The 25,808-nt window shown below is 38.8% G+C and overlaps 1 long non-coding RNA gene across 1 annotated transcript; it reads right to left on the bottom strand.

Moving 5' to 3' along the window:
- Positions 1–11,165: 11,165 nt before the first annotated feature.
- LOC139186799 (uncharacterized) lies at positions 11,166–19,423 on the bottom strand. Its single transcript, XR_011570408.1, has 3 exons — positions 18,648–19,423; positions 15,143–15,283; positions 11,166–11,490 (listed from the first exon to the last, which is right to left on the bottom strand). It is a non-coding gene; the product is annotated as an uncharacterized lncRNA (long non-coding RNA).
- Positions 19,424–25,808: the final 6,385 nt, after the last annotated feature.

Below are 25,808 nucleotides of genomic sequence, written 5' to 3'. Positions count from 1 at the left end.
TTCAGGATCTTTATCAATTATTCTCCACTTAAAATTATTGCAAAATATGGCTATATTTCCCTGTGATGTGCAAAATAGGCTTTTTACTTATTTCTTTTATACATAGCATTTTTTCTCTCTTAACTCCATAGGATCATGTCCGTCTTCCCATTGGTAACCACTAGTTATTTCTCTGTATCTGTGAGCCTTTCTTTGCTTTGTTATAAACATTTTACTTTTTATATTCCACATGTAAGTGATAACAAACAGCATTTGTCTTTCACTGCATTATTTCACCAGACATTAATATGTTCAAGCTCCATACACCTTATTGCAAAGGGCAGGATTTCATTGTTTATTATGGCCAAGTAATATTCCTGTGTGTGTGTGTTTGTATGCCGCATCTTTTCCAGTCATCTGTTGATGGACAGTTATGTTGCTTCTATACCTATATATGGTTATCATAAATAATGTTCCTATGAACATTGGGTTGCCTATATCTTTTCCAGTTAGTGTTTTCACTGTCTTAGGATATACCCAGCAATAGAATTGCTGGATCACATGGTGGTTCTATTTTTAGTTTTAGGGGGAACCTCTATAGTGTTTTCCACAGTGGAGTCACCAATTTACAGTCCTACCAACAGTGTACTAGGGTTCTCTTTTCTGCACATCTTATCAAAGTTCGTTGTTTGCAGACTTCTTGGTGATAGTCATTCTGAAAGGTGTCAGTGTGGAATGATATCTCATGTGGTTTTCATTTGCTTTTCTCTAATGATTAGCAGTGTTAAACAGTTTTTTGTATGTCTGTCAGGCATCTGCATGTCCTCTTTGCTGCTTAGTTACTTCAGTCGTGTCCGACTCTGTGTGACCCCGTAGATGGCAGCCACCAGGCTCCCCCATCCCTGGGATTCTCCAGGCAAGAACACTGGAGTGGGTTGCCATTGCCTTCTCCAATGCATGAAAGTGAAAAGTGAAAGTGAAGTCGCTCAGTCGTGTCCAACTCTTCACGACCCCATGGACTGAAGCCTACCAGGCTCCTCCATCCATGGGATTTTCCAGGCAAGAGTACTGGAGTGGGGTGCCATTGCCTTCTCCGTATGTCCTCTTTACTCTAATGCTTATTTTTTGTTTGGGTTGTTCGTTTTTATTTCACACTGAGTTTGTATGAGTTGTCTCTATATTGAAGATATTAACTACTACAAGTCACATCATTTTGAAATATTAAATATTTTCTCCCATTCGGAAGGTTGTCTTTTTTATTTCATCTATTCTTCCTTTGTTGTGCAAAAGCTTTTAGTTTTGTCCCATTTGTTTCTTACTGCTCTTTCTTTTGGCTTAGGAGATAGATCAAAAAAATATTGCTTTATGTCAAAGACTGTTTTGCCTATATTTTCTTCAAGGAGTTTTATGGTTTCTAGTCTTAAATTTGGGTCCTTGACACATTTTTAGTTTATTTTTATACGTATTGTGAGGAAATGTTCTAATTTCATTGTTTCACATGTACTGTCCAGTTTTCCCAGCATTACTTATTGAAGAGAGTTCTCTTTTCACCATTATATATTCTAGATTCCTTTTCATAGATTAATTGACTGTAAATGTGTGAGCTTATTTCTTGGATTTCTTGGATCTCTTTAATTCTTTTGATCAATGTGTGTCTGGTTTTGTGCCTCTACCATGCTGTTTTGATGATTATACCTCTGTATAATATTAAATCAGGGAGCATGATACCTCTAGCTTTACTTCTTTTTTTCTCAAGAATGGTTTGGCAATTCAGTCTTTTGTAGTCCATAAAAGATATGGGATCATTTGTTCTCATTTTGTGAAAAATGCCATGATGTTTTGATAGGAATTGCATTAAATCAGTAGATTGCTTTGGGTAATATAGACATTTTAACAACATTCTCTCAATCCAAGAACACATGATATCTTTTCATTTCTTTGCATCATTTTCAAATTCCTTTATCGATGGTTTGGAGTATTCAGAGTAGAGATCTTTCACCTACTTGATTAAGTTCATTCCTAGGTATTTCATTCTTCCCTACTGCTGCTGCTGTTGCTAAGTCACTTCAGTCATGTCCAACTCTGTGTGACCCCATAGACGGCAGCCCACCAGGCTCCCCCGTCTCTGGGATTCTCCAGGGGCAAGAACACTGGAGTGGGTTGCCACTTCCTTCTCCAATGCATGAAAGTGAAAAGTGGGAGTGAAGTTGCTCAGTCACGTCCAACTCTTAGTGACCCCATGGACTGCAGCCTACCAGGCTCCTCCCATGGGATTTTCCAGGCAAGAGTACTGGAGTGAGGTGCCATCGCCTTCTCCATCATTTTTCCCTAGGTGATTATAAATGGGATTGTTTTCTTGCTTTCTCTGATGGTTCATTATTAGTGTATAGAAAAGCAAGAGATTCCTGTATGTTAATCTTGTATATTGCACCTTAACTGTGTTTGTTTATTCTAGTAGTTTTGGGATGAAGATGTGTCAGTTTTCTATATACAGTATTGTGTCATCTGCAAATAATGACGGTTTACTTCTTCCCTTCTGATTTCTATGTCTTTTATTTCTTTTCCTTATCTGATTGTTGTGGTTAGGACTACAAAACTTCCAATACTACAATAAATAGAAGTGGTGAGAGGGGCATCCTTCTCTGCTTTCTGGTTTTACATTTTCATGTTTATTCCTCTACTGATTATTATAGTCGTAGTCAATTGTCTGCTTTTAGTCTTTGTACTAGCTTATTTAAATGGTTGGTTCTCAGCATTTACTATATTTTAATTTTGTGGAATTTTTCCTTTCCTATAGCTCCATCTTGTTATAGCTGTTAATTTCTACTCAGAGAAGAACTTTTAACATTTCTTTTAGGGTCAGTCTAGCAATGATGAACTATCAGGTTTTGCTTATCTGAGAAATTCTTTCTCCTTCAACTATAAATGATAATCTTGCTGGGTAGAGTATCTTAGTTTTGCAGGTTTTTCCTTTTCAGCACCTTGAGTATATTATGCCACTCCCTTCTGACCTTTAAAGTTTCCACAGAATAATTAGTTGGTAGCCTTAGAAGGGTTCCCTTGTATATGACTTTGTTTTTCTCTTGCTTCTTTTAGAATTCTCTCTTTAACTTTTGACATTTTTATTGCAGTATTTTTGATGTGGTTATACTTGGGTTCATCATGTTTCAGACCCTCTGTGCTTCCTGCACATGGATATCTGTTCCATTCTTCACATTTGGGAAGTTTTCAGCCATAATTTCTTCAGATTCATTTTTGACCCCCTTCTCTTTCTCTTCTGCTTCTGGGACCCCTATAATGTGAATGTTTGTATGCTTGATATGGTCCTCAGTTCAGTTCAGTTCAGTCGCTCAGTTATGTCCAACTCTTTGCAACCCCATGAATTGCAGCATGCCAGGCCTCCCTGTCCATCACCAAATCCCAGAGTTCACTCAAACTCACATCTATCGAGTCTGTGATGCCATCCAGCCATCTCATCCTTTCTTGTCCCCTTCTCTTCCTGCCCCCAATCCCTCCCAGCATCAGAGTGTTCTCCAATGAGTCAACTCTTTGCATGAGGTGGCCAAAGTACTGGAGTTTCAGCTTTAGCATCATTCCTTCCAAAGAACACCCAGGACTGATCTCCTTTAGAATGGACTGGTTGGATCTCCTTGCAGTCCAAGGGACTCTCAAGAGTCTTCTCCAACACCACAATTCAAAAGCATCAACTCTTCGGCGCTCAGCTTTCTTTACAGTCTGACTCTCACATCCATACATGACCACGGGAGAAACCATAGCCTTGACTAGACGGACCTTTCCTAGATGTCCCTTAAACTGTTCTCATTTTTTAAAATGTGTTTTTCTGTTTACTATTCTAATTAGATGATTTCTATCCAATCTTCTGGGCCACTTGATCATTCTTCTGTATCACGTACTCTGCTGTTAATTCTTTCAAGTGTGTTTTTCACTTCAGTTATTATATTCAGTTCTGGCTTTTTCTTTTTTATATTATCTAGTTCCTTGTTGAAATTCTCACTGTGTTCATCCATTCTTTAATTCAGTTAGCACTCTTACTATGAAAGCTTTGAATTCTTTACCTGGTAAATTGCTTATTTCTGTTTGATTAGTTGTTTTTGTAGGACTTTCTGTGGCTCTTCAATTGAGGCAAACTCCCGTGTGTCTGTGAAATTAGGTGAAATGCTTTCCTATTGTGGTCTTGAAGGGGAGTCCTTATGCTGGAGCATCCACATAGAATCTGTGTGTGCCCAGCGGCTTTGGTGGAAGAGCTGACTTTGAATGAACATGAGTCAAATCTTTCCTCAATGTGTGCTGGTAGCTATAACCTTGGTAGAAGGTGGGGCTGGAAATGGAGGGGCTGGAGTCAGAGTCAGATGTGAGTGGAGGTTTCCCCTCTGTTAAACAGCCATCATCACCCTGTGAGGGATGGAGACAGGTCCCATGTTGCCAAAGTAGAAGCCCTAAAGAGGTGAGGCTGAGCTGGCTCTGTTCCCTCTCAGTGCCTACATCCTCACCACAAATGGGAACAGTTCTGAAGCAATGGGTGGTGTGGGCATGCAACGTGGGGGCTTGGGGCATTGGCTGCAGCAGTTCAGCTAGGGTCAGAGACCCAGCCTGTTTCAACGCACTGCTTGTCTAAGCACCAGTAATGGCTGCACCCACCTGGCTCCTGAAGATACCACTGCAGGTCTGAGCTTCCTTTGTCCCTCACAGCTGACTTCCTTCAGCCTTTGCTCCCTCATCCTGGAGTGGAACTGTACCCCAGGGCATTGGTGCCTGTGTGGGTTCTTGGTGCAAGTCAGGACAGGGGCTGAGGGGGTCCAGCCACAGAAAGAGATCTGGGCTTTTTCTGATGTGTTGCATGTGTAAGCACCCATACTACTGTCCCTGCCCTGCTCAGACAGATGTGGCTTTGGGTCTGAGCCACCTCTCTGTCTCAAGGCCAAGTTTTCACCTAGGATGTGGAAGCCTTCGCCCCAGTGTGGGACTGTGCTGTGATGCAAGCAGGGTTAGAGGGGTCAGTGAGCTCAGGGTGGAGCATGTGCCATGTCGGTCAGGGGAAACCAGGCAGCCACTGGAGGAACTCTCCATCCACCCTTCCCACCCTGTTTCAGGAGCAAGCATGCACATTCCTCATGAGTGGAGTTCTGGTTTCCTCCAGCCCTGATGTTAGTCCTGGTGGCCCTCCCACCAGCCAAGGGGACCTGTCTTCTGGAAGATCCCAATATGTGGCTGGCAAAGCTCACTCCTCAGGGAGGGGCTCTGCCCACGTTATAGCCCTTTTGATCTGAGCCCCCTCACAGAGGCAGTTCCAGATCTGACCACTTATCTTTTCTTCCTACCCAATTCTGTGTGTGTCTTTCTTACAGCCTTGGTCATATAGGAGTCTTCCAGCCAGTCTCATTAGTTTTCAGTGAGAATTGTTCCACATATTGATGTATTTTTAATGTTTGTGGGGAGGGAGGGGAATTTTGCATCCTCGTACTCTGTCATCTTAATCTCCTCTCCTCTTCGTCTTTGTATTAGCATATTCACCTTTTTTCTTCTCCTGGGACCTTTTGTCTATTATTTGTCTATTTTGGTGTTGGTCTTTTAATATTTGACTTGTTACACTTACTGTGTCTTAAGGAAATTAGCTTGAATGTGTTCAGCAAAAGGTAAATTATGAATAGGCAGATAAAGTCACTCAGTAAAGGTGGATAAGAGATAAATCATGCTAAAAATAGTTTTTATAGATGAAGTTGCTAAAAGTTACTTAAGATATTAAATGAATTTTCACATTGGTTTGTTAGCTGAAATTTCAATCCAGGCTTGGTTCACTAAAAAGCCTATGCTTTGAAAGATTAAGCTTATTTTCCCGTGTGTCAAGAAACAGACACTGGCATTGGCAGTGTCGTGTGTGTGTGTGTGTGTGTGTGTTTATGATCACTACCACAATCTCTGAATTATCGTTTATTCAGGATTCATATTTCAGTCATTCACGTATTAGTCATATGAATTTCTGTTGGGGTCCTTTAATGGACCAGGACCTGGCAGTCCAGAGGTGATGATAAGAAAAGTGAAAGAGAGAAAGAGGCTGATACTCCCTGGTTTACGCAGAGAACCAATCAGGTCCTTGACATAGGACTTGCGTCTCTCATGAAGGCACCGGGCGCCCTCTCAAGGGGGGTGAAGGCACAGGGCGCCTTTCTTGAGAAAGTCTTAGAAGCCCAGGCAGGAGAGTGAGCAAGACAGGTCTCTGTGCTCCAGAGAATCAGCCTAGGAGAGAGAGAAAGAAAGACAGGCATGGGGACCCAAGCTCTGATGGAGCAAAGGTGCTTTATTAGCAGAAATGCAGGCTTATATATCTTTAGAAAGATGATTACTCAGCTATTACACAGGATGAAATTTTATCAATAGCCACAATATGGATAGTCTAATACATACAAGGTCACTGACGCTGAAAAGAGTCACTGTGTGTCTCATCTCATGACCTCAGTCTTGAGAACTGCATGCAGCTTTACTCATTCTTAGAATAGGAACTGATAAGGAACAGAGAACCCTTGAGAAATAGAAAATAGCATGCAGGAATCATCCTGTTAAATACTCCCTGACAAATTTCAGCAAAGTATTTAAACTTTGTATGCATCACTTTCTTCACCTGTAAAAGCTGATATGATAATACTTACTTACCTCTTATTACCTAATATTTCACATTTGTATGGTTTTCATACAGACGAAATGTAAAAATTACATGTGTTCTCCTCTCACATGAGAATTAAATGAGAAGTGGCAGTCCTGCAGAGTTCAGGAGGCCTGTTCTCTTTTCTCTCTGCTTAGTCTGAGAGGCAATTCCTAAGCATTAGTCGGACGACAGAGAAGAAAGTTTCCTTGTGTGCATGTTGCTCAGTCATGTCTGACTCTTTGCAATCCCATGGACTATAGCCCACCAGGCTCCTCTGTCCATGGAATTCTCCAGGCAGGAATACTGGAGTGGCCATTCCTTTCTCCAGGGGATCTTCCCAACCCAGGGATTGAACCCAGTTTTCCCATATTGCAGGCAGATTCTTTACCATCTGAGCCACCAGGTTTCCTTGCTACTGCTGCTGCTGCTAAGTCGCTTCAGTCGTGTCCGACTCTGTGCAACCCCATAGATGGCAGCCCACCAGGCTCCTCTGTCCCTGGGATTCTCCAGGCAAGAGTACTGGAGTGGGGTGCCATTGCCTTCTCTGCCAGGTTTCCTTAGGCTTCCTCAAATCACACAGCAGCAAAACCCAGTCTCCACCTAAAATATGGGTGGAATTTGGAAACATTTCTGGATGGGTGTTCCTCCTGTGGAGAATTTGTGACAACTTTTCCAAAACTTTTCCTCAAATCTTTATTATATTCTGTTAATGACTCAGTGGACTTTTGGCAGAAAGGACAAGTTTCCTTTGGTTCAAACACTTCTATAGAGAGTTCTGATTAATCTATCCAATGGTCTGAAATCCAAATAACATATGCAATCTTTGGCTGAAAAAGCTCACCCGTGGTGTTATAACAATAATTCCTCTCCTTGTTTTCATATATAACCTTTTGGAAATATTTCTGTTGGAGCCAACATTTCTATATTTTGGAAACTTGGCCTATGGACAGATGATGGCTCAAGTCTGCCATTTATTTTCCTTTCAGGGTGTACTGGAACAGGAAGAATGGTTGTTAGACTATTTCTTACAGGAAAATTTGTAGGACAACCCAAGTTAATGTGGAATAAAGCCCCTTTCTCTGTCATCCATGTCACAATGCATATTCATTTCAAGATGTCTTTCCTGACCACCCAAATTAAAGTAGTTGTACCCCAAACAGTCGCTTTCTGGAACGGGCCAGAAAGTAAACATTTTATGCTTTGCAGGCCATATGGTCTCTGTTGTAACTGCTGAACTGTATCACAGCTGCATGAAAACAGCTGCAGACAACACACGAACAAATGAGCAGGGTTGTGATCCAATAAAACTTTATTTATCGATGCTGAAATTTGAATTTCCTATAGTTTTTTTTGTGTCACAAAGTATCACTCTATTTTTGATATTTTTCCAACAATTGAAAAAAATGTGAAAGCCTTTCTTAGATCACAGACCATACAAACCCAGGTGGTAGGCTGGATTGTGCCGGTGGACTATAGTCTGACCTCTTGTTCTGCAATGGTGCTTTATTTAGGAATTTTTTTTTACAGCACTTATTATTTAATTAAAAAATTCTACTTATGTATTTATATTGTTTCTTTACTGTCTTGTGCTAGATTCTAAGATTTATCTCTGAAAGAAGGGACATTATATCCTGTTCACCCTTGAACACAGCATCACAGACACTCAGTAAATATGTATTGAATGTGTAAATCTGAAGCTTCCTGCTATATCAGTTCTTCTAAATAAGTAATTCATTTAACATGTAGACCAGATTGAATTCTTTAAGTGATTTATTTTTTTTTCAAATTTTACATATAGTAGAGAATTTCATGGTGAAGAAACAGGACAGAAAAATGCTTTTAGGCTTTAGAGTTATGAAGCTCAGCCATTTCTATCAATTCGTGTTTGTGATTTTGAGTAAGTCATTAAACCCGTCTGTTTTCTCAATATAAAAAGAGAATAGGAATAGTAGCTATTCTATAAGACTTATGGTGGAGTTTTGCCTGAACTTCCATTTTCCTCCCCAAGCCCACCCCCCCACTCTTATCCACCCTGTTCTGTGCCCTGGTAGGCCAGCATGTAAGGATCACATTAGTGATGTGCCTTGCCCTCTGAATTCCAACTGGGCTTTGCTAATGTGGGAGGGAGAAAAATGAGCTAAGAAAAATTTATTCTCTTAACTTGCTCCTAAGCTTCAAGACTGGCTGTTCCTGGAAGAAAAAGTATCAGCTCACAAAATTATAAATTTATAGGTGTTCTGTAATGTACCCAATCAGTGAGAACAATCCTGCTACTAGCTCCAGGGTTCTACACTATCTCCCATGGTTTCTCTATACTCACAACATTAAAAATAATATTTTTTCAAGTTTAAGATAGACCTAAATTCCTTCCAGGACCATGAACTGATTGTAGAAGTTGAAAGAGAAAGTTCTTGAGAATGAATGGTAGCTCAAATTGAAACTGTTCTTAGAAATCTGGTTGCCTTCTTTGAAATTATATTAAAATACTGACTGATTCTTCTTGATTCATATTTCTTTACAGAGTTATGAACTTTGGGGAAGGGGTGTTTATAAGGTATTTCCTAGGTTGCTAAAACTTTTTTTTGTTCACTAGATATTTAAAATCAGGAAAATTTACATCAAAGTATGAATTTTCAAATTCTCTTGAAAAGGCCACACTTTCTGACTACACTAGCCTGGATCTGAGAGCATTTAACCATTCCCATCGCTTTGGATTTGGCAGGCAGCTTTAGTCCCCATCATTCCCTATTATGCACTACTCCTAATTCTGCATAGTTTTATGTTAACAACCTAGCCCCTGTGAACATTTTTCTTAGAGAATAAGAAGCAAAGTCATCAGCTCCCAGGGAGGGTGGGGCCAGAAGGGCGTAAGGAACAAAATGGGGTATACAGCCCTCTAGGACAGCAAAAGAGTGATAAGACCTGGACACAGTAGGATTGCAGGGTGGGAAAAAAAGGCCCCTCTTGGAGTTCTGGGTTATAAATGGAAATTGTGATCCATGAGCAAGGCTGTGTGTATGTATCCTGCCCCTTTGTCTTTTCTGGGTAGATGTTGAGAAGACAGTCGAGTTGGGCTTGACCAGAGTAGAGTTTTGTCCAGAGAGAACAGGAGAGCAAGAAAGGCCAGAAGGATGAATCTCTTTATGAAGGAAGGAATGTAATTATGGATTGCGGAATCTAGGTTGATTAAAGAGGGTTGAGGACAGGAAGGGGTGATGGGCATTGGTTAAGAACATGTGCACAATGGAGCCAGACTGCATGGATTCAAATCCTATCTCTATCTGTACGACCTGGGTAAATATATATATATTGTCACATATAATATATAGAATAACAATGTATGTTACATATTACAGATATATGTAAAGTGCTTAGAACACTGCGTAGGTCATGGTAAGTGCTAGGCAGTGCTACAAGAGTACCTTTCATGCCTTACATTGAATTTAATTTTAAAAATAAAATTTTAATTTACATTTTCATTAAGATATTTATGGAAAGTTTACAATGTAAAAAAATATTAAGAGATATTCCGTGGGGGCTGGAGAGATAAATCAGATACGAAGCAGATTGCTGCTGCTGCTGCTGCTAAGTCGCTTCAGTTGTGTCCAACGCTGTGCGACCCCATAGATGGCAGCCCATAAGGCTCCCCCATCCCTGGGATTCTCCAGGCAAGAACACTGGAGTGGGTTGCCATTTCCTTCTCCAATGCATGAAAGTGAAAAGTGAAACTGAAGTCGCTCAGTTGTCCCTGACTCTTCGCAACCCCATGGACTGCAGCCCACCAGGCTCCCTCGTCCGTGGGATTTTCCAGGCAAGAGTACTGGAGTGGGGTGCCATTGCCTTCTCCGATGAAGTGGATTAGAGACTTACAAAGCGTCTTTAGGGCATATAAAGCGATAAGCTCCATAAAGGGAAGCACAGAGAAGGCTCACTGTAGGGGGTGTTCCTGACAGACCTGGTTAGTTTTGGACACAGAGCAAGAAAACACAAGTGGCTACTATGTGACGTTCACCAGTAGGTGCTAAGTCTGAGATTTCATGGATTTTTTTCTAACAGTGCCTTTGAAGCAGATCATGGAATTTCCCAAAGTCTGATTCATAGAGAGAATTTCTAATACTCTGTCAGTCTAAGTTGGGAGATATTTTTGAGGAGGTAGAACTTTTTTTCTTTAATAACTAGTTTCTGTTTTGAAGTAAAAAAAAATGAGGAACATGTATGTTGGCAAACATATCAAGGAGTAAAAATACCTGTAGAAGGATAATGAATTTTGCATCCAGCACTCAGTCCCTTTCTAGAGCAATCATAGTTAGCAGTTGTTTGTGTCTATCAAAAAATATTCTTTTCAACTGTATTATGTATATTTATACACATTTTTAAAACTTAATTTTTATTTGGAAGATAATTGTTTTACAGGGTTTTGCAGGTTTCTGTCATTTATCAACATGAATTAGCCATAGGCATATTTATGTCCCCTCCCACTTGAACCTCCCTCCCACCCCATCCCATCCCTCTATGACTTCCCATTGTCACAGAGCACCAGTTTGAGCTTCCTGCTTCATACAATAAATTCCCATGGCCTATTTTACATATGGTAATGTGTTTCCATATTACTCTCTCAATTTAGCCCACCCTTTCCTTCCTCCATTGTGTCCACAAATCTGTTCTCGATGTCTATTTTTCCATTGCTGTCTTACAAATAGGTTCATCATCTTTCTAGATTCCATACATATGCATTAATATACAATATTTGTTTTTCTCTTTCTGACTTACTCCACTCTGTTAATAGGCTCTAGGTTCATCCACTTCATTAGAACTGATTCACGTGTGTTCCTTTGACATGTGCTGATTGCCTGCAGGATGAAAGTGAAGTTGTTAAATGATACGTGCACTTTAAAATAAATTGTGTTTTAAGAATATTAGGAAATACTGTCAAGTCGCCCTCCAAGAAGATTATGCTAATTAATGTTCCCAACAATAGTTTGGGAGAGAGAATGTTGTTTAATATAGTCTCACAAAAACCAAAAATATTTTATTATATCTACTCTGTAAAAAAAAATAATTTTTGTTTCATTATACCTCTCTGATTTGAGGGAAGTTAACATCTTTAGAAAAATAAATACAAATTAAAAATATATATTGAACATTTGTGCCTTTGTCCATTTTATATAGAGCTAGTGTCTTTCGTTAATTGATTTGTAAGAATTTTAAGAAATTTATGCATTTTCACCTATCATATTTGCTACAAGTATTTCCCAAGTTGTTTATATTATACTGATTTTATTTAGTATTCTTGCCAAGTAGAATTTCAAATTTTTATGAAGTTATATTCATCAATGTCTTGGAACTTCTGAATTAAATACTTTGCTTAGAAAAATGTGACTGCTGTTAAGTACAAAAATCTGCATACTAAATTATTGGTAAATTTCTATAAATGATAAATTTGGGATTTTTTAAGTTTTATTGTATACTGTAGTTGATTTACAGTGCTGTGTTAGTTTCACATGTACAGCCAAGTGATTCAGTTTTATATATATATCCATTCTTTTTCCATTTTTTTTCCCATATGGATTACTACAGAATATTGAATAGTATTCCTTTTGCTATACCATAGGTCCCTGTTGATTATTATTCTATGTATAGTAGTGTGTAAGATATTATATAATATTTATCTTTCTCTGTCTGACTTAATTAACTTTTTAGTATAATCACCTCTAAGTCTATCCTTGTGGCAAAGGGCAATATTTCTTTTTCATGGCCACGTAATATTACATTGCATATATATACCATATCTTCTCTATCCATTCCTCCAGTGGACATTTAGCTTCCTTCCATGTCCTGGCTATTGTAGATGGTGCTGCTATGAACACTGGAGTACATGTATGTTTTCAAATTATGGTTTTCTCCGGACATATGCCTAGGAGTGGGATTGCTAAATTATATAGTAGTTCTATTTTTAGTTTTTTAAGAAACTTCCATACTGTTCTCCATAATGGCTGTAGCAATTTTCAGTCCCACTGACAATGCAGCAGGGTTCCCTTTTCTCCATACCATTCCCAGTTACTTATGGTTGTAGACTTTTTGATGATGACCATCCTGAACTGGCGTGAAATGATATCTCATTGTAATTTTGATTTGCATTTCTCTAATAATTAGCAGTGTTGAACATCTTTTCATGTGCTTTTTTGCCATCTGTATATCTTCTTTGGCGAAATGTCTATTTAGAATTTCTGTCCATTCTTTATTGGGTTTTGTTTGCTTGTTTGTTTTCTTTACATAGAGCTGCATGAGGTGATTTTGGGGACTAATCCCTTTTTGGGTGCTTTGTTTGCAAATATTTTCTCCCATTCTATTGGTTGTCTTTCCATTTTGTTGGTGGTTTCCTTTGATGTGAAAAGCTTTTAAGTTTAATTTGGTCCTATTTGATTATTTTTGTTTTTAGTTTCATTAAGCTACAAGGTCCATTCAAAAAGACGTTGTGATTTATGTCAGAGAGTGTTCTGTTTTCCTTTAAGAGTTTTATAGTATTCAGCCTTCATTTAGGCTTTTGATCCATTTTGAGTTTGTGTATGATGTTAGAATGTTCTAGTTTCATTCTTCTATTAATACATGCAACTGTCCAATTTTCCCAGAACCACTTATTGAAGAGACTGTCTTATCTCTGTTGTATATTCTTGTCTCCTTTGTCAAGAAGATTAATTGACCGTAGGTGTGTGGGTTCATTTCTGGACTTTTTATCCTGTTCCATTGATCTGTATTTCTGCTTTTGTGCCTGAACCATACTGCCTTTGATTACTGTAGCTTTGTAGTATAGTCTGAAGTCAAGGGTTCTGATTCCTTTATTTTTCACTTTTCTTTCTCAGGAAAGTGCTAAATTTTGTATGAGATAATTTGTTCTTTTCTCAGTAGATTGTCCCAACATCATTTATTGATTATTCTGCCTTTAACACACTGATTTAAAATGCTGATATCACCATAATCTAAATATCCACATTATTTGAATCTTTGTCAAGACTCTATCTTGTTTCTTTATTTATATACAATGTAAAAGTACCAAGCTCTTACAGAAGCTTTGTAAAATGTAAAAATGTAGTTTGTTCCTTTATATTCTACAAAATTTTCTGCCTAATCATTACCTGACTATAGACCTATCATGCCTAGTTTTATAAAAAATAATTCTATTGGTAATTTTATTGGGATCACATGCAATTTATACATTAAGAGAGGGTAAATTAGAATCCTTACAGTATTGTATTATTTTAAATAGAACTGGGCATTAATTCCCATTCAAAATGTATTTTAATCTTTCTTAGATCACTTAAAATTTTTTTTTCATTTTTGGTGTCCTTTTTATTAGAGCACTTGAAAGTTTATTCACGTAAATCTAATACATTCCTACTCACCCCTATCTCTGGGTATTTACTTAGTAACTGGTTTTTCTTTAACATAAGTACATCTTATTTGAACAAAATAAAGCCAACAGCATTTTCAATATCAGTTTTTAAATTTTTCTTACTAAATTATTCCTTCATTCACAACAGTTTTCCCAGTTGGTTTTGGGTTTTACAAGGTTATACAATTATCTAGGTATTTGTAAATTAAATTTTTACTTCTATGTTAGAACTTCTATAATCTCATATTTATCATTCTCAAATCATTGGAAAGTATTTCCCACAGAATTTTAGGTTAAAGGAGTGATAATCAACATCCCTGTCTTATTTCTTTATTTAATGGAAACATTTTTATGTTTCAGTATTAGGCACATTGCTAATTAAGTATTATACAAATTTGTTAATCTATAATGATATTGGCATTTTTACCAAGCACTTTGTTAGCATCAAACATGTTTTTCTGCGTTGACCTGTAATTAATATGGAAAAGATATTGATATATTATATTTATTAAAAGAATTACTCCTGAAGAGTATCTCTCAATCTTTAAATAAGCTGCTGAATTTGATTTGCTAGCTCATTTTAGAAGTTTTACATCAATATCCATTAGGCAAATCCATCTTTAGTTTTATTTTATTATTCTGCCTTTATTACATTTTCTACCAAAAATTTGCTATATTTGTTAAAAACCTTTTAGAAACTTTCACTTCCTTTATGCTTTCAAACAATTTAATTGCATTCCTTAGATATTTTGTAAAATTTACTTATGAAATAAATTGATGCTGATGCTTTTTGAGATGGCTTTTGACAAATTTCTTAATCTCTTGTTTCATTACATATATTTTCTAGAACATTATGTTTTATAGTCAAAATTTCAAATTCATTTGCATGAGATTAAGCAGTGATCCTCATATTTATCACCTCAATATACCTGGTTGTTTATTCTAATGTCTTATTTTTATATTTATGCCTGTTTCTTCGATTCAGTGTTATATGTATTTCAATATATTTTTCATAGACTTGATCATTTTCTTAACTTGTTCTGAGTGCTAGCATATGTTTTAAGCAGGTAGTTGTATTGGTAATCGTTCCTGTAATCTGTCATTTATCTTACCTTCGTTCACCATTTATGATGTCCCAGACACTAAGCACATGCTGTAGAATACAAGAAGGCATCCAAAGTTCCCTTTACTGTCAAAGACTTTATTCAGTCATGTTCTGGCACACTGCACTAGAGCGTAAGAGTAGCATCAACCTGGAAATTGATGAAAAAATGTAAAGACTTATGGTCTCTCAACTAGAATGAAACAGAGCAAGTTCTTAAACATGGGTCTATAGGACATCAAGGTTAATCCTATGTATTTAGTGATATACCATCAAGTATATTTTTAGACATACTCCTTAACAACTACTTTCTGAATCTGTAGATATCTGAGAATGTCTTCCTGTTGCTCTAATATATGTCCACATACTTACTCCATCTACCATAATGGTTTGAAAATAGAGTTGTTGAATCATAAAGTTCATTCTTCATGATTCCATGATTTTCTGGAAAAGTCCTGGTCAGGCTTACTTACATTCCTCTGGAGATGAACTGTTTCTTCCTAACTCACTGATCACAACCTTACATTGAGAATTATTTTCATTATCTTTACCTTTCTAAAATTTCACAGAATATGTTCAGATGGTTTCCTAGTTTCTTAATTTTTACCTGGAATATAGTATATGGTGTATTTCACCCTCTGTATTCTGGGTTTTTTTGTTTTTCAGCTCAGGAAATTATATTTTATGTCTTTGGCTTTTTCCTTGTTTGCTTTTTCTTTCGGTTGTTGTCGTGTCTTGCTTTAGAGTTATAAAAGGCAAGGTCACTGAAAGTGCTCCTTTGCTTTATAAAAGTAGGTCCTAGATAAAGCATCATTTCTAGGTCATTGCCAGACTCACAGAAGATAAGCAAAATGATCAAATGTCAGTAAGAGCTGTACACTATAAGGAACAACTAAAGATTCCATTGTCTAGGGATAAGTTCTGATACTACCACTACAAAATACAGAATACTGTAAAGAGAATCGAAAAAGAGGAGAAATGTGGAGACTCTAGTACAAAGATCTGAAATGCATATAACCACAGTCCCAGTCCAACCAGACATACAGCTTAGTAAGCTGATGGTAGTTGAGGCTTAAAAGGATCAAAACCATGTATTTGCTTATGAATCTGCAATTCAGGCAGGGACCAGGAAGGATGGCTTGTGTGCACTGTTCAGCATCAGGCAGAGCAGCTCATCAGGGAGCTGCAGATCCCATTTTCAGGATGATGAGCTGGGTTTGATTGCTACTGGGAGTTCAGCTGTGCCTACGATCCATAATCCTAGGTTTTTCTCTATGTGATACTTCCTACAGTCAGCTTGAAACTCCCAATTAATTGGGATTTTTTTTAATAATAAAGTGGCTGTGTTCCAAAAGAACACATTGTATGGCATTAATCACACAGCAACAACTCCACGATATTCTGTTGGTCTAAGCCTACATCATCCAGTACAACAGCCAGCGAACATATATGTCTATTTAACTGTAAAACTAAAGTTCAGTTCTACAATTATACTAGCTACCTTACAAGTATCCACTATGGCTAGTGGATATTGTATCAGTTCAGTTCAGTTCAGTAGCTCAGTCGTGTCCGACTCTTTGCAACCCCATGAATAGCAGCACACCAGGCCTCCCTGTCCATCACCAACTCCCGGAGTTCACTCAGACTCAAGTCCATCGAGTTGGTGATGCCATCCAGCCATCTCATCCTCTGTCGTCCCCTTCTCCTCCTGCCCCCAATCCCTCCCAGCATCAGTCTTTTCCAATGAGTCAACTCTTCGCATGAGGTGGCCAAAGTACTAGAGTTTCAGCTTTAGCATCAGTCCTTCCAATAAACACCCAGGACTGATCTCCTTTAGAATGGACTGGTTCTCCTTGCAGTCCAAGGGACTCTCAAGAGTCATCTCCAACACCACAATTCAAAAGCATCAATTCTTCGGCGCTCAGCTTTCTTCACAGTCCAACTCTCACATCCATACATGACCACTGGAAAAACCATAGCCTTGACTAGACAGACCTTTGTTAGCAAAGTAATGTCTCTGCTTTTTAATATGCTGTCTAGGTTGGTCATAACTTTCCTTCCAAAGAGTAAGCGTCTTCTAATTTCATGGCTGCAATCACCATCTGCAGTGATTTTGGAGCCCAAAAAAAAAAAAGTCTGAACACTGTTTCCACTGTTTCCCCATCTATTTGCCATGAAGTGATGGGATATTGTATAGGCAGCACATTTCAATAATTGCAGACTGTTCTGTTGAACAAGACCTTGATAAGGAAGCCACAGGGACCCATTCAGTTTCAAGCAGAAGGAGCTAGAATACACCACTTGCTGGAGGAAGCATCAAGGTTGTAATATAAGAAGTGTGTGGGATGGGACATATTGTTGTGTCTGTCCTTGTGAAATACAATTTGCTACATCAGTTGGGCTTCCCTGGTAGCTCAGCTGGTAAAAGAATTCACTTGCAATGCAGAAGACCCCAGTTCAATTCCTGGGTCTGGAAGATCCCTTGGAGAAGGGATAGGCTACCCACTCCAGTATTCTTGGGCTTCCTTGGTGGCTCAGCTGGTAAAGAATACATCTGCAATACAGGTAGGCCTGGGTTCGATCTCTGGATTCATAAGATCCCCTGGAGAAGGGAACAGCAACCCACTCCAGTATTCTGGCCTGGAGAATTCTATGGACTGTATAGTCCATGGGGTCACAAAGAGTTGGACACGACTGAGTGATTTTCACTTCACATCAATTAATTCATACTATAAAAAATGATGTAGAGAAAAACTATCAACTGGTATGTGTACTATAGCTTAATATATGCATATCCTATAACCCAGCAATTCTACTACTAGGTATATCCAAAATAGAAATGTTGCATGTGCAACAAAAGAACAAGAATATTTTTTAGAACAGACCCAAGGTGGAAGCCATCCAAATGTCCATCAGTAGATAAATATTCAAGTAATGACTTAAATCTTAGATCTGACTGTGTTTTCTGTGAAAGTTGGAAAACCTCTCCAAACTGTACTTTTATTAAATATAAAATAGAGGTGATTCTATCCAGAATTGTTGTGAAAGTTAACTAAGATCACATATGCAAAAGCATCTAGAATATGGTTAGCACTTGATAAAGTGTTAGCACTTTTTGGAACACCAGTGACTACCACAGTTACTTAGTATGCACAGGGTCTTTATAAACATGTGTGGAATGAATGAATTTATGTAATAATCTGATTTACACATCTGAAGTCTGCCTCTCTACAGCTCATAGAAGTGGATTCTCAAAATTAGAAAGGACACCCCTCTTTGAAGACAATAACTAGCATATCATGAGTATTCAATATTTGTGTATAAGTGGATAGATTTATGCAGAAATCTAACACAACTCACTTATTGAGATTCTATTCTCTGTTTAAAAAATCCCACCCCCTCCCCACAAGAACTCTTCTTAATTATTGAACCCATACTTGGCAAGATAATAATGGAATCTCAGAAAAGTAAAAGAGGAAGAATGGTTATGGATCTAAGAGCATACAGTGACCCACCTCTGGTCTGGGAACTGCAGCTGGAAGTCTCTTGAGAAAATGACACCCACGTGGAATTCTAGCACTTCAGGCTTCAGCAGGGTTTCAGCAAGGGAGGGAGACCACAAGTATGACCTTCCTGTTGGTATTTGGGAACCTCCACTTCAGGTCCAAACCAGAAACAGGAAGCTCAGTGCTTGCTAAGCAAGAAAAGGGAATCGACTAGAACACATTCCAGCTTGAGGCTGGCGTTGGAATAGTTCTTCCTTTGTCTAGGATATTTCTTTCATTCCTGCTAATGGTCCCAACCTGCTGAAAAGGAAACATTCCTTTCAATAGTATGTAGCAAAAATGTCTCAAGCACTTCCTAGGTATGTCTGTCTAATTGTAAGATCTATTCTCATTTTACATAAGCATTGTTTTACATTTGGTCTCAGAGAGATAGGTAAAACACTGAAGATGGAGGGTGAGACAAACACAAGTTAAAGATACAGTTCAAAGTCAAAAGGTTTTGGTGACTTGCGATACAGAAAACATGGTCTTGGATTTTTTTTTTTTAGTATCTTTCCCATTTCAGTTAAAGTCACAACAGAACTGTACGTGAAGGACAAGGATGAATATTCCAGGCAAAAACATATGAGCAAAGACATAAGGGGCGAACAAATGAGATATTTTGTAGGGAAGGTAAATCGTACCTTCCTTTGGGGTCCAAGGGCATATTGAAGGCATAGGAACAAGGTTAAAAAACAAAAATGTGGCGGATTCATTTTGATATTTGGCAAAACTAATACAATTATGTAAAGTTTAAAAATAAAATTAAATTTAAAAAAAAGTATTAAACACCTATTATGGCCTAAAACATATGCTAAGCTCCTCACTCATGTTACTCATGTTCCTTAGTTAGGTGGTTTAAGCTAATTGTAAACGATCAAACAGAAGCCAAGAAGCTGCAATTCATATTTTTTGTGAGCTTTTTTTTTTTTTTTTTTAAAGGGCAGTGCATTTTGGAGCATGAAAGATAAAGCATTTAGGACACTTCAGGGTAGACAAGGGGATATCTTAAGTGCAAAGCTAGGCAGCTAATTTAAGTGTTACAGGAAGTTTGAAGCATGATTCCAATATGATGGAGTCTGACTGTGCTAACTGTTGTCAGTGGGGTGGGCAGGCTGGGGAGTGAGTTACACACAGGGCCTCAGATCCTGGGAAAGCTGGTTCATTCATTTGCAAAATGCCCAGCCAGTGTATGTGGACTGGCTCTGGTTTTCATTATTAGCAGCAGAAAATTGGGGTGGAGGCCTGGACGGGGTCACCACTGGAATCAGAACCAGAACTGGAATGAACTCTCAGGGCACTTGTATGCTAATTACGCACATGTCACCTCTTGCTACTCCACCTAGGTTCCTAACCTCCTAACCTCAGTCTTTCTTTCCTGTGTGAGCTTTGAAATTTTGAAAGCAGATTAATTTATTGTTTTCATCTGGAAGAATTTTCCTATTTGGATACAGATATTTTAAAAAATCCTCCTAGCTTTTCTGTGTTTCATATAATATGCACACCATGCATGCTTATCTAGAAGCCGAAGAAGGCAAATATTTACCATCTTCTCACCCTGGATCGCTATAGCACTTCATCCTCCTTTCAAGGTCCTTTAGTGCAGACTGATTCTAATGAATACGATACCCTCAAGAGGCAGAAACTGTCCCTTCTACTTCAGAGCCCAGAAAATATCACATCTATCTTAGGTTGCTTCTAACTTCCAGTGTTATGAACATTGAGTTCTACATGTTTGTCCCCATATCTTGTATATTTGTGACTTTCTATTTCCCTAGAAGTTGAAATTCCATTATCAAATATCTTAAATCTTTAAAATATTAATCCAAAGTATTCTCTAAGTTTCCATTTTTACCCCCCATCAACAAATTAACACATTATTGACCAGGGGATTTTTACAGAAACTAACATCTGTGGCTGGCGATTTGTTATGTAAGTGAATATTGAAACACTCTAGTCAATAAGGTTTGGGTAGAAGCCTGGTGGGCTATAATCCATGGGGTTGCAAAGAGTTGGACATGACTTGGTGACTAAACAACAACAAAAGACATATTAATACGTCTCTGGTCAATAAGTTGTTTAAATACTTTCAGATGCTCTTAAAAAGCAAGTTAAAAAGGCATTGCTTTGAAATTTGACTGAGGAAGTTTCAACGGTTCACAAGGTGAATGGCTTGCTGTGCCAGGATCTTTCCTGTCATCCCCTGACTCCACCCACTGCTCTGGATGGAGCACTGGGGCTTACATCTTCCAGGTGTTCTTGTCAGCTGGCTTCCAGGCAGATGTGGCCACTGGGTGACGCTGGTGGAAAAGTGCAAAGTCAGCAGGGGAGAAAAAACAGGGGATTTCTCCCCTCTTGCTATATGCTTCTGGCAGTGTTTCTGATGGTAGCTGCATCTCTTCTGAAGTTGGTTCCAAATCCTTTCCAGACAGACCCTCTCTCGTTGGTTCGGGCTCCCACACGGCAGCCCCATCACAGTTTAGCACCTCCTGTCTCATCTTCTGCTCTCTGGTACACTAGCGTCTCCCTGTCTTCCCTCAACCCCTCTGTTGCCAGTGGCCTTCTGCTGCTGTTACTCTCTGGCTATCTCACCATCTCCAGTTTGTCTTAACAACTTCTACCTGTGCGTTAAATTGCCTCTGTGAATCTCCGTAGTGTGGACGCTGTTTTCCCAATGTCCCCCTGGCTAATACATTTAACTGAAATATGCTTGTCTGAGTGGTGATATGAGAAGCAGGATCTAGACCTGCTAACTGACGTCTGGTGCTCCTGCTGAATCATGAAAGAAGTCTTAGTATTTAGAAGAGGGCTTTAAGTGACCAGTGTAGACAACTGCTGTGGCAGGCCAGAGAGGGAAGCTATGGCCTGAACTGGTCATAGATGGCTGTGTGGAAAAGGTGTCAGGTAGACAATGTCTCAAGGGTGTGCCTAAAAGCAGACCATTCTTGGGCAGTTAAAAATACCATCATAACTACTGCTGGATATCCTCAATCAAATTCTGACCTACATCCTCTTTTTTACTGCCCCTAGGAAAACATTTTTTTCATGTGAGAAAAAATTTTGAAAGATTTTAAATTTGAAATTGCAAAGTACATATTAGATGATTAAAGATAAATATCAGAAATACTCTAATCCTACTTTCCTCTTAACCTTACTTTACTGTTAGTGATGCTTTGATTTCTTCAGGTATCTAAGAGATGGCATAAAGCGAAGAAGCACTAAAGAGCCTCTTGATGAAAGTGAAAGAGGAGAGTGAAAAAGTTGGCTTAAAGCTCAACATTCAGTAAACTAACATCATGGCATACAGTCCCATAAATTCATTGCATATAGATGGGGAAACAATGGAAACAGTGAGAGACTTTATTTTTTTGGGCTCCAGAATCACCGCAGGTGGTGATTGCAGCCATGAAATTAAAAGATGCTTGCTCCTTGGAAGAAAAGTTATGACCAACCTAGACAGCATATTAAAAAGCAGAAACATTACTTTGCCAACTAAGGTCCATCTAGTCAAAGCTCTGGTTTTTCCAGTAGTCATGTATGGATGTGAGAGTTGGACCATAAAGCAAGCTGAGCGCTGAAGAATTGATGCTTCTGAAGTGTGGTGTTGGAGAAGAGTCTTGAGAGTCCCTTGGATCGCAAGGAGATCCAACCAGTCCATCCTAAAGGAAATCAGTCCTGAATATTCATTGGAAAGACTGATGCTGAAGCTGAAACTCCAATCTTTTGGCTACCTGATGCAAAGAGCTGACTTATTTGAAAAGACCCTGATGCTGGGAAAGATTGAAGGAGGGAGGAGAAGGGGACGACAGAGGATGAGATCGTTGGATGGCATTACCGACTTGATGAACATGAGTTTGAGCAAGCTCTGGGAGTTGGTGATGGACAGGGAAGCCTGGCATGCTACAGTCCATGGGGTCGCAATGAGTTGGACACAACTGTGCAACCGAACGGAGAAGGCAATGGCACCCCACTCCAGTACTCTTGCCTGGAAAATCTCATGGACGGAGGAGCCCAGAAGGCTGCAGTCCATGGGGTCGCTAAGAGTCGGACACAACTGAGCGACTTCCCTTTCACTTTCACTTTCATGCATTGGAGAAGGAAATGGCAACCCACTCCAGTGTTCTTGCCTGGAGAATCCCAGGGACGGGGAAGCCTGGTGGGCTGCCGTCTATGGGGTCGCACAGAGTCGGACACGACTGAAGCGACTTAGCAGCAGCAGCAGCAGCAGTGCAACTGAACAGAACTGAAAGAGAAAACATGATCTTTTACTAGATGTTTTTATAATCTCTAAACTTTATACTCTATTCTCGGGTATGAATAAAAGAAATGAAAAATCACAGAATATCTACTACGTAAGACTTAGAACTTTCTGAATCAGAGATTAATAAATGATTTTATTTAAAAACCACTACTTGATTGGGTCTGCTTAGGTATTCATTTCACAAAGCCCCCTGATAGTTCAGTTGGTAAAGAATCAGCCTGCAATGCAGAAGACCCCGGTTCGATTCCTGGGTCCAGAAGATCCTCTGGAGAAGAGATAGGCTACCCACTCCAGTATTTTTGAGTTTCTCTGGTGGCTCAGCTGGTAAAGAATCCACCTGCAATAAGGAAAACCTGGGTTCAGTCCCTGGGTTGGGAAGATCCCCTGGAGAAGGGAACGGCTACCCATTCCAGTATTCTGGCCTGGAGAATTCCATGGACTGTATAGTTCAAGGAGTCTCAAAGAGTCAGACACGACTAAGTGACTTTCACTTCATTTCCCTTTTCTGACTGGAGTATTTCTGTTGTCTAATATCAACCTTTTAATTTATTGTCACCAATTTCTATTCCAAGCATCTTGTTAGGAATTTTTTTTGTTTGTTTTTTTAGCAGTGACTTCCATTCATGTAAAATGAACATTCTCTAAGAGAACTTCAGTGACCTCTACAAGGTTCATGTCTACAAAAGAAAGTATAAATATGGCTTTTTGTGTATCTTCCTCCTCGATCTACATTTAGACTGTAATTGATTGATTCTAGCTTTCAAGTGTCTCATTTGCTCTTTCAGAGCAGTAAAAAGTGAGTAACCTAAAAATCTAATTGACTGAAATGATCAGTTTTACCACAGTTCACTACACTTGTTCAGAAAGCTGCTCTGAGTGGCAATTTGAAAGAGCTGTCCTTTGAAACTGGCATTCTCTAAGTATTCTAAATTACAGTTGGGCCATAAATACTACAGGTTAAAACTAAAGCAGCTGAGAAATTATATAGGTGAAAAATTGCAAGGATACAATCTTTCCACTCGGGCATGTAAAGATTTAATCTCCCAGAGTCAAAACCCAGAACACAGTGATGGGGTCAAGATAACAGTGGGAAGATGCCTCAGGACAGAGTTCCCATGGTGTTTTCAGGGGACCAGGTCTGTGGCTAACAGGGGCAGGTGCTACGCAAGAGGAGCCCAGAAGCCCTTTCACCACATCGGGCCAGCTGGGAGCTTATCTGTGGCATCTTGCTTTCAAGGAACGGTTCCCCATTGTCTGCTTAAGAGAACAGAGATAAACCACCAACATGGGAACCTCACTGCATATTGACAGGAGAAAAAAGTCATGAAAGAGAAAGGCTAAGGGGTTTAGTTATATAAAAGAGGGATCTATTCTATTAATATATCTGTCATAGAAGATACTAAAATATCAATTGTCCGATTAACTAAATAAGCAGTGTTCTTCTTCCCAGTTGGTCTCCGGAATCTCTCCTGATCCTAATTCCCATATGGATGCCCATGACCACTGCCCTTCTTTAAGTCCTATTCAGACCACACCAGAGGCTTGCTTCTCAGCAGATGATGTCTCCAAACCACTGTTGCTTCCTTCTAATGCAATCTTATTATTGCAATCAGAGTGGTCCCTTTGGAAAAGTAACTTGTCCATTGTCCTCCTACCCATAAAACTCTCCTACGGCCACACACTGCCCTCAAGGTCCAGCCTGAGATCCAAAACCTATTATTTAAATCTTCCATGAAATAGCTCTGCTGACATCACTGGCCTAAGCTTTTAACTCTCTGCCCCATATACCTTATACCATAGTCACAGAATACACATGGACAGCTCTTTCTTTGCCTGTGTCCACATCTGCTTTGGAGAAGTTTAATGAAAGCCTTTAAGAGGAAATAATAGTCATCACATGCATGGCAGTCCCAGGATCTGCAGGCACAGATCCTAAAAGAGACATGTTCTGTTATAACAGAAGCTATGTTATCTTTTGTGATCCAGGTTATACATCTCATAGCATCACTTATGTAGCATTCTATTAGTTGTATTCACAGAGGTCTGTCCAGTTTCAAGGGGAGGGAACACCAATACTACTTCTTGATAGGGGTTAAGGGAGGCAGCATGATTCTGGAAGAGCATCAGAGACTAGTAGCATTATTGAAGCCATTTCTGTAAAACACAATTTGCTACAGAGAAGGAGTACAGATTACTCTTTTAAGAAGCTTGTCTAAGAAAAGGATAGAAAGATAAGAGAACAAAGCAGGATCAAAGTAAATGTTTCTTTGACCTGGACATATAAATGCACCATTGGCAACAGGAGCAGTTTGGAAACAAATAGTCTGCTTAAGAGATTGAATATTTTTTAAAAGTTTGCACTTTTAATCACCTTGCTGAACAGTAAGGGTCCCCAAATTATAACTTGTAGATTAAGTACAGACGACTGTCTGTTTTTGTAAGCCTGCAAGCTAAGAATATATTTGTTTTAAATTATCACTGTAGTGTGTTTGATTTACAGTGTAAGTTTCAGATGTAAAGCAAAGTGAATCATTATACATATATAGTGATATATGTGTATGTGTATGTGTGTATATATACACACACACACTTTCTTAGATTCTTTTCCCATATAGGCTATCACAATATATGGAGTAGAGTCTGTGCTATACAGTAGGTCCTTGTTCGTTATTCCATATGTTAAATAAATGTGGTGAGAGTGGACATTCTTGTCTTGTTCCTGATCTTAGGGGAAATGATTTCAGATTTTCACTGTTGAGTATGATGTTAGCTATAGGTTTGTCATATATGGCCTTTATTATATTTATATTATATTATTATATTTATAAGTAAGTTTCCTCTGAGATTCCCTAGTGGCTCAGAGAATAAAG

This window comes from Bos indicus, chromosome 14 (assembly GCF_029378745.1).
Source record: "Bos indicus isolate NIAB-ARS_2022 breed Sahiwal x Tharparkar chromosome 14, NIAB-ARS_B.indTharparkar_mat_pri_1.0, whole genome shotgun sequence".
Taxonomy (NCBI): domain Eukaryota; kingdom Metazoa; phylum Chordata; class Mammalia; order Artiodactyla; family Bovidae; genus Bos; species Bos indicus.
This window is presented reverse-complemented; position numbering and strand designations above follow the sequence as displayed.